The following is a 14,204-nucleotide window of genomic DNA, read 5'->3' as shown; positions in this document are numbered from 1 at the left end:
ATATTCACTCTCAATTAGATCATCCGAAGACAAATTGATAGAGACTAAACATGATGCAGCTAAAGTGATATTAACTAGTGATCTATCATAAGCATGCAGAAAACAGTGTACAATACACAAAAACATATACAAGAACAGTAATAACATACACAATGACCTAAAGATATGTGTGTTCATTCAAAGAAAGGTTTTTCTATGAATTAATTAGAGAAGATTCCATTTCTCTTTCCTAAGGGGCAAAGAAGTGAGTTCCCGCATTCCGTTGAGCAATAAAACAAGTCTTATCAGAGGGGTTGCCATGGAACCAGTGGCCTGGAGTCGTTGACAGACACACCAGCACCAGTATGTGTATTGGGTGGGGGGGGTCTGTGACCATTTGTTAATCTAATAACTAATTGATTTTGTTAAATCAAATGCAAAATTGTGTCTGATTGGTCAAAATGCTACACTTTCATTAAAAAAATTTACAAAAAACTAATGTTTCATTGGATAATAGGAATTTAAAATGGGGGGAAATATCATTGTGAAATAAATGTTTTTCTCAAATACATGTTGGACACAAATATTGGCACCCCTAAAACTTCTTAAGAGTAAAATATCTCTGAAGTATACTCCCATTCATATTCACAATTTTGAGCACTCCAGGGTGATTATGAACATGAAATTATCCAGCCATGGCTTCCTGTTTCACAGAAAGATAAATAGTAGGGAAAACAAAGCCCAAATTCCCTTAATCATCCATCACAATGAGAAAAACCAAAGAATATATTTCTGATGTTCAGCAAAAGATAATTGAGCTTCACAAATTAGTGAAGTGGCTTTAAGAAAAGAGCTAGAGCAGTGAAAATTCCCATTTCCACTATCAGGGCAATAACATAAAATGTTACGAAACTGCCTGGAAGAGGATGCGTGTCTATATCGTCCTGATGCATGGTGAGAAGGAGAGTTTGAGTGGCTAAAGACTCTCCAAGGACCACAGCTGGAGAATTGCAGAAAATAGTTGAGTCTTGAGGTCAGAAAACCTTTAAAAAAAATTGTAAAACAGCCCCTACATCACCACATGTTGTTCAGGAGGGTTTCAAGAAAAATTATCCTAGCTCATCCAAAAACAAACTCCAGCATATTCAGTTATCAGACACGACTGGAACTTCAAATGGGACTGGCTTCTATGGTCAGATGAAACTAAAAAATTAGCTTTTTAGCAGCAAACACTCAAGATGGGTTTGGTGAACACAGGGATAAAAAGTACCCCATGTGTACAATTAAATATACTGCTGTATTTTTGATGTTGTGGGCCTAAATTTCTGCTGGAGGTTCTGGACATCTTGTTTAGACACATGGCATCATGGATTCTATCAAATACCAACAGATAAAAAATCAACAAGTGACTGACTCTGTTAGAAATCTTATGATGGGCCAAGTTTGGATCTTCCAACCGTGCAATAATCCAAACACAAACCTCAAAAACAACACAAAAATGGGTCACTGAGCACAAAACCAAGCTTCTGCTATGGCCATTCCAGTCCTCTGACCTGAACCCTGTAGAAAATGAGGTGAACTGAAGAGAAGAAGCACCGTCATGGAGCTGTGAATCTGAAGGATCTGGAGAGATTCTGGATGAAGGAATAGTCTCTGATCTCTTGTCAGGTGTTCTCTAACATCATCAGGCATTATAGGCTGTTAAACTGGCAAATGGAGGTTTCAAAAAGTATTGAATAAAAGGGTGCTGTTAATTGTGGCCAATGTGTATTAGAGAAAAACATTTATTTCATAATGATATTTCCCCCCCATTTTAAATTCTTATTATCCAATGAAAGGTTAGATTGTTGTGAATTTTTTTTAATAAAAGATCAAAAGGATTAACAATGCAGATTAATTTTCACAGCCTTCTTTGGCTGTATTTACCAAGGGTGTCGATATTTTTGGCCATGACTGTATATATATGAGATTGTCGGATGGAAGCCCCATCGAGGAATATGTGGCATCTCTCATCTTGTGCCCTGGAGTGATTCGGTATTGAAGACGCTTTTCTGGCTGGAGCTCAACGACAATCTTGTTGATCAGGTACCCACTGCAGCTAACTCGTATTCCCTCTCTCAGTATATAGACTGTGTTATGCTGCAGTGTGGTTCCACCCTCACGGTTGGAAATGTGGAGAGCCGTCCGCGGAGAATTCTATGCCCGCCGCTGCCGCCCGCGGCTCATTCAAGCCCGCCGGCTGTTCATGTGGCCTCACGAATCCCCGGATCCGCCATCGCCACCTGAACTCCCTGCTCCGCCATGACCACCCTGTCATAAAATTTCTTGTCATAAAAGGCTCAAATTATGGACATAAGGGTCTGCAGGGTCCTCTCTATGGTTTTATATGTGTGATTATACGTGTGTTATGTTTTCTGCAGGTTGGTCACACCACATGACTTTAATTCAATGTAAAAAAGTATTATCTACTGGATACAGAACTGTTTAAAAGTAGCTGCCATGAAGATAAAATCAAAAGACGTTCTCTTACTCCTTTACCAAATGTAATCCAGCCTTGAAAAAAGCATCACAGTCTTGTGCTTTTAAGCAGATCGAGCTGATGTATTTTTGATACAGTCTCATGCTGGGCTTGGCTGGTCTTTGAGTGAGGCCACAGAAATTATATATCACATTCACACACATCCCGATTGGACACCCACTGCACAACAGTGTAACCCCAGGAGCTGCATTGACTATAAAACAGTCAATAATGCATGGGATAAGAGTGAGAGACTGAGAATGAGATGTTTCCTTATGCACTGCTGTTGAAATGCAGTACACCCCCTGACAAAAGTTTTGTCGCCTATCCAAGTTGCAGGAACAACAAATAATAACTTGACTTCTAGTTGATCATTTGGAATCAGAAGTGGCTTATATGAAAGGCAAAGGCCTCTAGATTACGCTTATTTTACCAAAATAAAATCTTATCATGCCTTGATGTTTAATTGTTTAATTAGGACAGAAAGGTCAGACTTTGCTTATAGACAAAAGTCTTGTCACGTCTTTAAAGGATTCAACCAATCACAGATTAGAGCGTCTGTGACAAATACTGTAATTAACACATTCCCAGGTGTGTAGAAGAAGAACCCCAGCACACCCAACCTTCATTTGAAATGCATCCTGACCTCTGACAGCATGCCAAAGATTCTACCACAGACCAAAGTGCTGATCATCAAGAGCCTGAAGACCAAGTCTCCTGCTGAGGTGGCAGACATCTTTAATGTATCTAAACATCAAGTGGAGAGGATAAGGATTGATCAAACACAATCAAACCTCTACAAATGATTCAGAATGCAGCAGCACGACTGATCTTCAACGAGCCCAAAAGAGTGCATGTTACACCTCTCTTCATCTCCTTGCACTGGCTACCAGGGGCAGCTCGCATCAAGTTCAAGACACTGATGCTTGCGTACAGAACTACCACAGGCTCAGCACCCTCCTACTTCCACTCACTATTACGAACCTACATCCCCTCCAGAAGTCTGAGATCTGCTAGTGAGCGACACCTTGTGGTACCATCACAGAGAGGCTCAAAATCACTCTCCAGAACATTCTCGTTCACCATTCCTGGCTGGTGGAATAATCTTCCCACCCCTATCCGGAACGCCGGATCCCTGGCAACCTTCAAGCAACAACTGAAAACTCATCTCTTTCGGCAGTCGGCAGTACTTGACTTCATCCTAAACTCAAAAAAAAAAAAAAAAGTTTCCCGCTATCTTTCTCTCCGCTTACTAGCTTGTACTTATTTGAACAATGACTGAGACTTGGTGTTACGAGCACTTCCTCTGTCTGATTGCCTCTTCAAGATTAATCGCTTTTTGTATTCCCCAATTGTAAGTCGCTTTGGATAAAAGCGTCCGCCAAATGACTAAATGTAAACGTAAGAAAAAGATTTGAAGAAACTGGTGAAGTTCATGACAGGCCCAGGTCTGGCAGACCCCGTAAGACAACTGTTCGAGAGAACCGTTTGTTGGTTCGACAGTCCAGGGCCAGACCTTTTTCAACTGCAGCAGAGCTACATAACAACTGGTCACCAGAAACCCCTGTATCTACAAGAACAGTTTGTCGAATTCTCTCACGCAGTGGTCTCAATGGCCGAATTAGTGCTCAGAAACCAGCATTAAACAGAAGACAACTAAAAAATCGTGTTGCATTTGTCAAGGCCCACAGCTTGCAGGAAGGATGGACTGTGGAAAAGTGGCAAAAGGTTGATTGTTCCGATGAATCATCTATTGAACTGCATCCCAATCGTCGCAAATACTGCAGAAGACCTATTGGAACCCGCATGGACCCAAGATTCACACAGAAAACAGTCAAGTTCGGCGGAGGAAAAATCATGGTTTGGGTTTACATTCAGTATGGGGGGCGTGCGAGAGATCTGCAGAGTGGATGGCAACATCAACAGCCTGAGATATCAAGACATCCTTGCTGCCCATTACATTCCAAACTACAGGAGAGGGCAAATTCTTTAGCAGGATGGCGCTCCTTCTCATACTTCAGCCTCCACGTCAAAGTTCCTGAAAGCAAAGAAGGTCTAGGTGCTCCAGGATTGGCCAGTCACCAGACATGAACATTATTGAGCATGTCTGGGGTAAGATGAAGGAGGAGGCATTGAAGATGAAACCAAAGAATCTTGATGAACTCTGGGAGTCCTGCAAGAATGCTTTCTTTGCCATTCCAGATGACTTTATTAATATGTTATTTGAGTCATTGCCGAGATGCATGTATGCAATCCTCCAAGCTCATGGGAGTCATACACAATATGAATTCTTTTTCCACTGCACCATGGCTTTATGTTCTGTACTGTACATTATTTCTGTTAAGTGACAAGACTTTTGTCTAAGCAAAGTCTGACCTTTCTGTCCTAATTAAACAATTAAACATCAAGGCATGATAAGATTTTATTTTGGTAAAATAAGCGTAATCTAGAGGTCTTTGCCTTTCATATAAGCCACTTCTGATTCCAAATGATCAACTAGAAGTCAAGTTATTATTTGTTGTTCCTACAACTTGGATAGGCGACAAGACTTTTGTCAGGGGGTGTAGATGTACATTTAGTAGATGATATTCAACGTAAGAAATCTGTGATTTAAGTAACACAGGAAATGTTACTGTGTTGCGTGGTAGCAGTACATTTGGTAACACATCCGGAAGGTTCTTCCCTTTTTTCTAAACATCAAATGTGTGTGTCACGGAGCAACTCCGTTATCATGAATGAACTGTATGCACGTACACCATATCTGGCACACACACTGCATGCAGCATTAACATAGTCTGTTTGCCGGCACTGATATCATGTATACACAGACCTGTATAATGTCTGTGAGGGTTTGAATATATTGTGTATTATGTGTTTAAGATATGTGAGGGTACGATGTGTATTTTGTTCATTAGGTGTAGTGGATATATGCGTGTTGGGTAACATTAGCCGCTACATTGTTCATTCATTTTCATTATAACTACAATACACATGTTTGATTTAAAGTATTTTATTTAAGGTTAGGTTACACAGAATAACAAATATAACTTACCTGCTTGTAATATTAGTATTAACAGTATTAAGAATCAATCAACTCCTACAGGTCGCGGAGAGGAGAGGACGCTGGCGTTTGCTGTTCGCCGCTTCTCCACCGCTTCTTTTTTGCTTCTTTTTTGCTTCTTTTTCTTGGTTTAAGCAGCTGTTTGAAACGTTCGAAAGTCATTTACTTAAGTCTTGTTTTGTACAGACTGTTATCAAATTGAAGGCTGTCTACTTTACTGTTACATCGTTCAAAATCGGCAGAGTGTTCGTCATTCACTGTTTGTCAGTGGGTAAATACCTGGATCTGTCTCTCGTCTGCTGCTACTACGAGGTTTACTCCCTGGGCAGGCTTTCAGCTGTCCCAGTTGTGGTGACTCTTGTACTTCATTGCCATGTCATGGAAAAAACTTTTGTTGCACTTGACAGTTTTGACAGTCTCTGCCTGGCAAATGGCTAGCTCCAGCCGAACTTATCTGGTGACCGGCATGAGGCTTAAGTATTCCATCCCACAGCTGCTAAATTTTAACAACCACACTGTGGCTCCAGCATGCATTTCAGCAATTAAAGGACTTGGACTCCTGCGCCGACCGCGCTACATCCACAGAAGTTCCCGTCGAAGGTTTGTCTACCATCAGTCTGACTGCTCTGCCTCAGAGATTCCATCCATCTGGACCGACGTCGCACGTTTGTCACGTCATCAGAGCAACATCGCTTCCGGTGTTAGTAAGATGGGAATTACCGCGAGACTTCAAAATGCTAAGCTGGACCGCACGGGAAATAATGTGAGACTGTGTTACATTGAGCAGGACATAAAACGCGGAGTGGATCTCAGTGTATTACGGCCTCTACAGAGATGCACTACTTCACCAATGCTCAAAATAGAACTGTTTAATGCACAATCCCTCACAAATAAGTCATCCTTTATACAAGACCATATCATGGAAAAGGGTTTGGACTTTATGTGCTTAACAGAAACATGGCATCAACCTGAGGTCTATTCTACATTAAATGAAGTCTGCCCCCCCGGTTACAGCTATCTGGAGAAAGCTCGCACTACTGGTCGTGGTGGTGGCCTAGCTATAATATATCGACAGCACGTAGAGTTATATGCCCTCCCTTTGCCAACACTGTCCTCTTTTGAATGTTTTGCTTTTAAATGTAAACCTCCTTTTTCTATGACAATACTTCTCATTTACCGCCCCCCTAAAGTAAATTCAGTGTTTATTTCTGAAATTCATGACCTTCTTACAACACTTTGCTCTACCACTGGTAACATTTTAATACTTGGAGATTTTAATATTCATATAGATACTCCCTCCTGCAATTTTGCGGTAGAGTTTTTGCAATTATTGGACTGTCTTGATCTCCAACAACATGTTGATGTCCCCACACATTCTAGGGGACACACATTGGATTTAGTTATCTCAAACTTTGCCCCCATTAGTAATCTTCTGGTGTATGACTTGGGTGTGTCTGACCATATGGTCATTTCAATGGAGTTGCCACTCCCTTGTTCCCTAATCAAAGAGAAGCGTCAAATGTGTTTCAGGAATTTTAAGAATATAAATCTAGACTCCTTAGCTATAGATCTTCAGCATCTCTCCTTTGCTGATTCCTCTTCAGTTACTGAGTTAGTTGACTTTTACTATAGATCTTTGAGTAGTCTCTTAGATCTCCATGCTCCAGTCAGAACTAGAACTGTCACCTTCTCCCGTTCAGCCCCGTGGTTTACCTGTGAGCTGCGAAAGATGAAGGAAGCCGGACGTGTGCTTGAGCGGCGTCTTAAAGTCACAGGACTCACTGTTCATAGACAGGCCTACAGAGAACATCAGAAGGCATATGCAAAATCCTTGAGAGATGCTAAAACACGATTCTATTCTGGAATCATTAACAATAGCCCTAGAAACTCAAAGCAGCTGTTTTCTACTATAAATCACATACTTAAACCGCAAGTTCACCCTTACTTAGAAGCTACAAAAGAAGAGTTGTGATAGCTTTATAATTTTTTTTTATTTTTTTAGCTCTGGTGAGGGTCACAAACGATCTGCTGATGGCAGCAGACGTTCGTTCACCATCTCTTCTCATCCTTTTGGATTTGACTGCAGCTTTCGACACTGTGGACCACAACATTCTTTTGTACCGTTTACGTCACACCATCAGTCTCTCTGACTATGTCTATAGCTGGTTTTCATCTTACCTTACTGGGAGAATGGAATATGTTGCCTTGGGAGAGGCTAAATCCGAGACATATAATGTCTCCTGTGGGGTCCCTCAAGGCTCAGTACTTGGCCCGATTTTGTTTATATTATATATGCTCCCTCTCGGTCATGTCATCAGCCGGCATGGAATATCATTTCATTGTTATGCTGATGACACTCAACTTTATCTTAAGATCAACTCATCCTCTTCTGCTGCCCTGTCATCTTCCATCATGGCTATTTGCTTGGAGGAGGTTGAGGCCTGGATGAGTCAAAATTTCCTGCAGTTGAATGGCTCAAAAACTGAAGCCATTCTAGTAGGTACTCCTCACCAGATCCAGACATCTGAAATTTCAAGTATTACTTTTTCTGGCCAAAATATTTCACTCTCAACATCAGTTATTAATTTGGGTGTTAAAATGGACTCTCATCTTACTTTTGAGTCTCATGTTAAACAACTGTGCAAGACTTCCTTTTTCTATCTTAGGAATATTGCTAGACTTCGTCCTATGCTCACTCTAGCAGATGCGGAAAAGCTTGTCCATGCTTTTGTTTCCTCCAGGCTAGACTACTGTAATGCGCTCCTCATCGGGATCCCTGGCAAAAGCCTACAGAAATTGCAGTACATCCAAAATAGTGCTGCCAGGATCCTGATGAGGGTACGGAAATACAATCATATCACACCAATTCTTAAATCACTACACTGGCTTCCAGTTTCATTCAGGATTGTTTATAAGGTCTCTCTCCTTACTCATCAGTGCATCCATGGCGATGCCCCATCTTATCTTAAGGAACTCCTTACTCCACAATCTTCCAAACGTACACTCCGCTCTGCTTCAGCATATCTATTAAAAACTCCCAGGACTAAGCTTCGCACTATGGGAGATCGGGCTTTCTGCTCAGCTGCTCCGAGCTTGTGGAATGCCCTTCCTGATCATTTGCGGACTCCACAACCTGTCGATGTTTTTAAAAGTGGTCTCAAAACTTACCTTTTTAGTAAAGCTTTTAAATGAATTTTTTTGTTTGTTAAATAACATTTTTATTTTAATGTTTCTTCTTGTTTTAATCTGTAGCACTTTGGGATTCTGTGTGAATATAAAGTGCGTTACAAATAAAATATTATTATTATTATTATTATTATTATTATTATTAATACACCTGGGGCCTGTTCCATAAAAGACGCTAAGAAAAGCGGGGCTTAAAGTCCAAAACCTGACTTGAAATAACCTAACAAATCAATCGGGACTAAAGCGGTTTCATAAAGGACAATTCAAGTTAACGCAATCTGACTAATTCGATCCAGGTTTAATGAGTCAGGATAATGTGACGAACACGCTTATTCTGAAGCAGCCCTTAATGTCGATCATGGATCAATTCGATCCACCTTAGCAAACAGCGAATATTTGTGCTGTTTAACGCATTTTAAACATTGTGTTTTCCTCAGAGCATAACTGACACGTTTATGTTTCCTCTGTAAATGTCAGAAAGTCATGCAAATATATCCATTTAGCTGTCAGGAGTGGGCGAGGCTTATGCGAGAGAACGAGCGCTGCGGTGCGCATGCGCGCTACACAGACAGAGCAGAATAGAATACTAGCGCAAGAATTCTGAATAAAATATACATTCTGCTAAAAATATTTGTTGTTGGACATTAAATGTGACACATAGAATTTTAATTTCCTACATATAAGTGTATTTTTATGATAGCAGCAACTGTTAATCACTAGCTCAAATGAGTTAAATGTGTGTTCCTCTTATCAGTTCAAATGTACTCTGATTTCTATTATTTATTTAAAGTTTTAATTCAGTGATTTTCACTTTTGATTGTGTTTTTATGCTTTAATGCTTTAAAGAGCCATTTTAGATTGTAATGTTTTAATGTTCTAATAACCATAGGCACAGCTGTCATAAATTCAGAGAGAAAGGCTGCATGGCTAGAAACTTCTGATCAACTGAATGCACAATTAGCAACTATGTTAAAATGTCATTCGCCTACATTTTGGGCACAATACATTAAATACAGTTGGTTATAGCCTATTTTTTATTTATTTGATTATTTAAGGTGTATTTTCTGTATACTTTTATTTTTGGACCGATAATAAATTCAACTGACTGTATGTGAGAGAGTCAGTGGTAATATTGATGCGTTCCTATTGGTCAGTGTTAGAGGAGCTCAGCTTAGCCTGACAGTTAGCCTGCTCTTGACCAGGTTAGTTTGCCAGCATAAGTTGCCACAGTGACTGAGCTTGAGCTATGGTAATTTTGCTTTCAGAAACCAAATCAAGTGAAAATAAGTCAGAATTACTGAAATAAGCCTGTCTTATTTGGTAAGCTTGTTTTATGGAACAGGCCCCAGGGACCAAACCTGAATTGTTTTAAACCCAAAGCATTTAAGCGTGGTGGACGCGCCATCTGAATGGGAGAAACCATTTTGGGTATGACGTCACTGGGAGGGGGGAGTCCAATGTACCTAAAACAAGGTTTACATTTGTTCATCCATAGGTTGTATTTTTATATTGTGATTTGTGAAATGTATACTTGAATAGATGCTGTTTTATGTGCATAATGTGATCAGAAGTGCATATGTAAGGAAGTAAACTTACCTGTATATTGGTACATCCCGGGGTGTGGCCTAGACTATAAAACTTTCCCCAAGGAATGTTTTTTGGGGGAGGGGTCTGTAGTAGGAGGCGGACCTGCCATGGCCGCCCGATCTCCCTGCTCCGCCATGGCCACCCGAACTCCCTGCTCCGCCATGGCCGCCCGATCTCCCTGCTCCGCCATGGCCGCCCGAACTGCCGGATCCGCCATGGCCTCCAGAGCTCCATAATCCCTGGTAAGGTCAGGGAATCTGTCACCAGATCAGTCACCACACTCACCTGTTCACGATCTCCTCGTTACTGGTTACAGGTACATCATTGTCAAAATCTACAATCAAGAGATGCCTTCATGAATGTAAATTCAGAGGAATTAAAACAAGGTGCAAACCACTGGTAACACTCAAGAACAGGAAAGCAAGATTAGACTTTGCCAGAAAACATCTAAAAAAGCCTCCCATGTTCTGGAATAAGATTCTTTGGACTGATGAAACCAACATTAACTTGTACCAAACTGATGGGAAGAGAAAAGTATGGCAAAAGAAAGGAACAGCTCATGATCCAAAGCAAACCACATCAAGTGTCAAACATGGTAGCGGCAGTGTTATGGCATGGGCATGTATGGCTGTTCACTGGTGTTTATTGATGATGTAACTGCTGACAGAAGTAGCGGGATGAATTCTGAGGTCTTTAATGCTATACTCTCTGCTCATATTCAGCCAAATGCTACAAAACCGATAGGACGCAGCTTCACAGTGCAGATGGATAATGACCCTAAACATACTGCGAAAGCAACTCAAGACTTTTGATGGCAAAAAAAATTAATATTCTTTTAATAGCCAAGTCAGTCGCCTGATCTCAATCCAGTAGAGCGTGCTTTTCAGTTACTGAAGACAAGACTGAAGGCAGAAAGACCCATATACACACATAGACATACCATACCTCAAAATATTACTTAAAGGTCAAGATCCAGGCATGTTGAATTGAAAAGCTCATAACCAGTAGAAGTTCTAAAGGAATCATTTCTGTTATACTCTTATTCCACTTATTCATTTCAAAGATGGTTATTGATACAGGTTAACAATATATTTTTTCCTGCTGGCAAAGGTAGGATATCCAGTTTAAATAGGATAAAGGTAAAAATGTCTGTTTTGTTTAAATAATTAATTAATTACATTGTTGAGGGGTTGCATCATTGACATTTTACAACTTTGTCATAAAAGGCTCAAATTATGGACATAAGGGTCTGCAGGGTCCTCTCTATGGTTTTATATGTGTGATTATACGTGTGTTATGTTTTCTGCAGGTTGGTCACACCACATGACTTTAATTCGATGTAAAAAAAGTATTATCTACTGGATACAGAACTGTTTAAAAGTAGCTGCCACGAAGATAAAATCAAAAGACGTTCTCTTACTCCTTTACCAAATGTAATCCAGCCTTGAAAAAAGCATCACAGTCTTGTGCTTTTAAGCAGATCGAGCTGATGTATTTTTGATACAGTCTCATGCTGGGCTTGGCTGGTCTTTGAGTGAGGCCACAGAAATGATATATCACATTCACACACATCCCGATTGGACACCCACTGCCCGACAGTGTTACCCCAGGAGCTGCATTGACTATAAAACAGTCAATAATGCATGGGATAAGAGTGAGAGACTGAGAATGAGATGTTTCCTTATGCACTGCTGTTGAAATGCAGTAGATGTACATTTAGTAGATGATATCCAACGTAAGAAATCTGTGATTTAAGTAACACGGGAAATTTTACTGTGTTGCGTGGTAGCAGTACATTTTGTAACACATCTGGAAGGTTCTTCCCTTTTTTCTAAACATCAAATGTGTGTGTCACGGAGCAACTCTGTGATCATGAATGAACTGTATGCACGTACACCATATCTGGCACACACACATACACTGCATGCAGCATTAACATAGTCTGTTTGCCGGCACTGATATCATGTATACACGGACCTGTATAATGTCTGTGAGGGTTTGAATATATTGTGTATTATGTGTTTAAGATATGTGAGGGTACGATGTGTATTTTGTTCATTAGGTGTAGTGTGGATATATGCGTGTTGGGTAACATTAGCCGCTACATTGTTCATTCATTTTCATTATAAATAACTACAATACACATGTTTGATTTAAAGTATTTTATTTAAGGTTAGTATACACGGTATAACAAATATAACTTACCTGCTTGTAATACACCAGGGACCAAACCTGAATTGTTTTAAACCCAAAGCATTTAAGCGTGGTGGACGCGCCATCTGAATGGGAGAAACCATTTTGGGTATGACGTCACTGGGAGGGGGGAGTCCAATGTACCTAAAACAAGGTTTACATTTGTTCATCCATAAGTTGTATTTTTATATTATGATTTGTGAAATGTATACTTGAATAGATGCTGTTTTATGTGCATAATGTGATCAGAAGTGCATATGTAAGGAAGTAAACTTACCTGTATATTGGTACATCCCGGGGTGTGGCCTAGACTATAAAATGGCTGCTGGAGTTGTACATGTGGGTCGCCAGTTGCCGGGGTCGTGGGTCGGTTTGTGTGGAGGGAGTAAGCAATAGAAGCTTGTGCTTGGAAGTTTGTTAATCAAACTACGCAACTGTTGTTGTGGCTAAGGTCCAACAAAGAGACGTGTAAATACTGTTTTTGTTTTGTTTTTTTTGGCTTGTTTTGCTGTGAGATCTACACTATCTGTACAATAAATTCACCTCCACTGGAATTTCCTGTCGCTGTGGTCTTGTTATGCCTCTGACCACAAGTGCAATCTCTAACAGTGTGTCAGTACAGGATTGCGCAGATTGTATGTTTTTCGTCATATTCTGTAGAACATTTAAGTCATATATATGCTATGATTTTACAGTGTTTTTCATGGTTGCCAGGACATTGCTAAATGAGTGAAAACGAATAGCACATTTTCTCCATGTTTTGAGGTATCCTTCATGACCATAGCACCAACAAGTTGGAATTAGTGGCATACAAATGCTATAATTAACTCAAATTAGGGGTTTGTTCATACCCTAAGAATGAACAAGAGTAAAGGTGCAGTCGCACTACACTTTTTGTTACATTGGTTCTACATTGACATATATTCCAATGCTGGAGATAGGAAATGCATGTTCATGTGAATTTTGGTGCATTCTAAAGTATATGTTTGTTGAACCCTGTCCTGCAAATTTGCATCAAGTGAAGATGTCTGACCAGTAGGAGATTGATATATCAATGTGACCTCTAGGCAGAAATAAAAGAACGAAACCGTTAAATCTTGCAGCATTGCTGTAAAATGTAGTAGATTGCATATTTTTACATTTTAGATGTATTACAAACAACCCAATGTCCAAAGAAATTTTGTTCACTCAAAGTCCATTGTGACTGTGCTTTAATAGTGAAACTGGCTTTAGCAAACACACACACACACACACACAAACTTTATCCTATGTGCATCATAACACTGTAATTTGTGAAGACAAGCCTAATGTATATCAGAGGTCAAACAGGAAGATGAACCTTTCTACCAGACACTCAAACAACAAATGAACTAATTTCCCATATGACATGTGAAAACCTTCCAAAGTAGATTTTGGTTCCTCTAAGCAGATTGAGCAAATTAGTCTATACATCAGACTTAGTGACATATTCTTCCAATGAATTGTCCCAGGTGTTATTAAAATTATGGATCACAGCTGGCTAATTGGACTAGCAGCATTATCTATCAAATTCAGCTTTGTTGTATTTAGTAATTTCATGTCCATAAGTGTGTGTGTGTGTGTATGAAGGAGCATTGAACAAATCATTTATGAGCACAGGATATAATGTATTTAATAATAATGAATGTGCCAAGAGGTATG

The sequence above is a fragment of the Barbus barbus genome (genome assembly GCF_936440315.1).
Source record: "Barbus barbus genome assembly, chromosome: 35".
NCBI classification, from domain to species: Eukaryota; Metazoa; Chordata; class Actinopteri; order Cypriniformes; family Cyprinidae; genus Barbus; species Barbus barbus.
Note: the sequence above shows the minus strand (reverse complement) of the source record.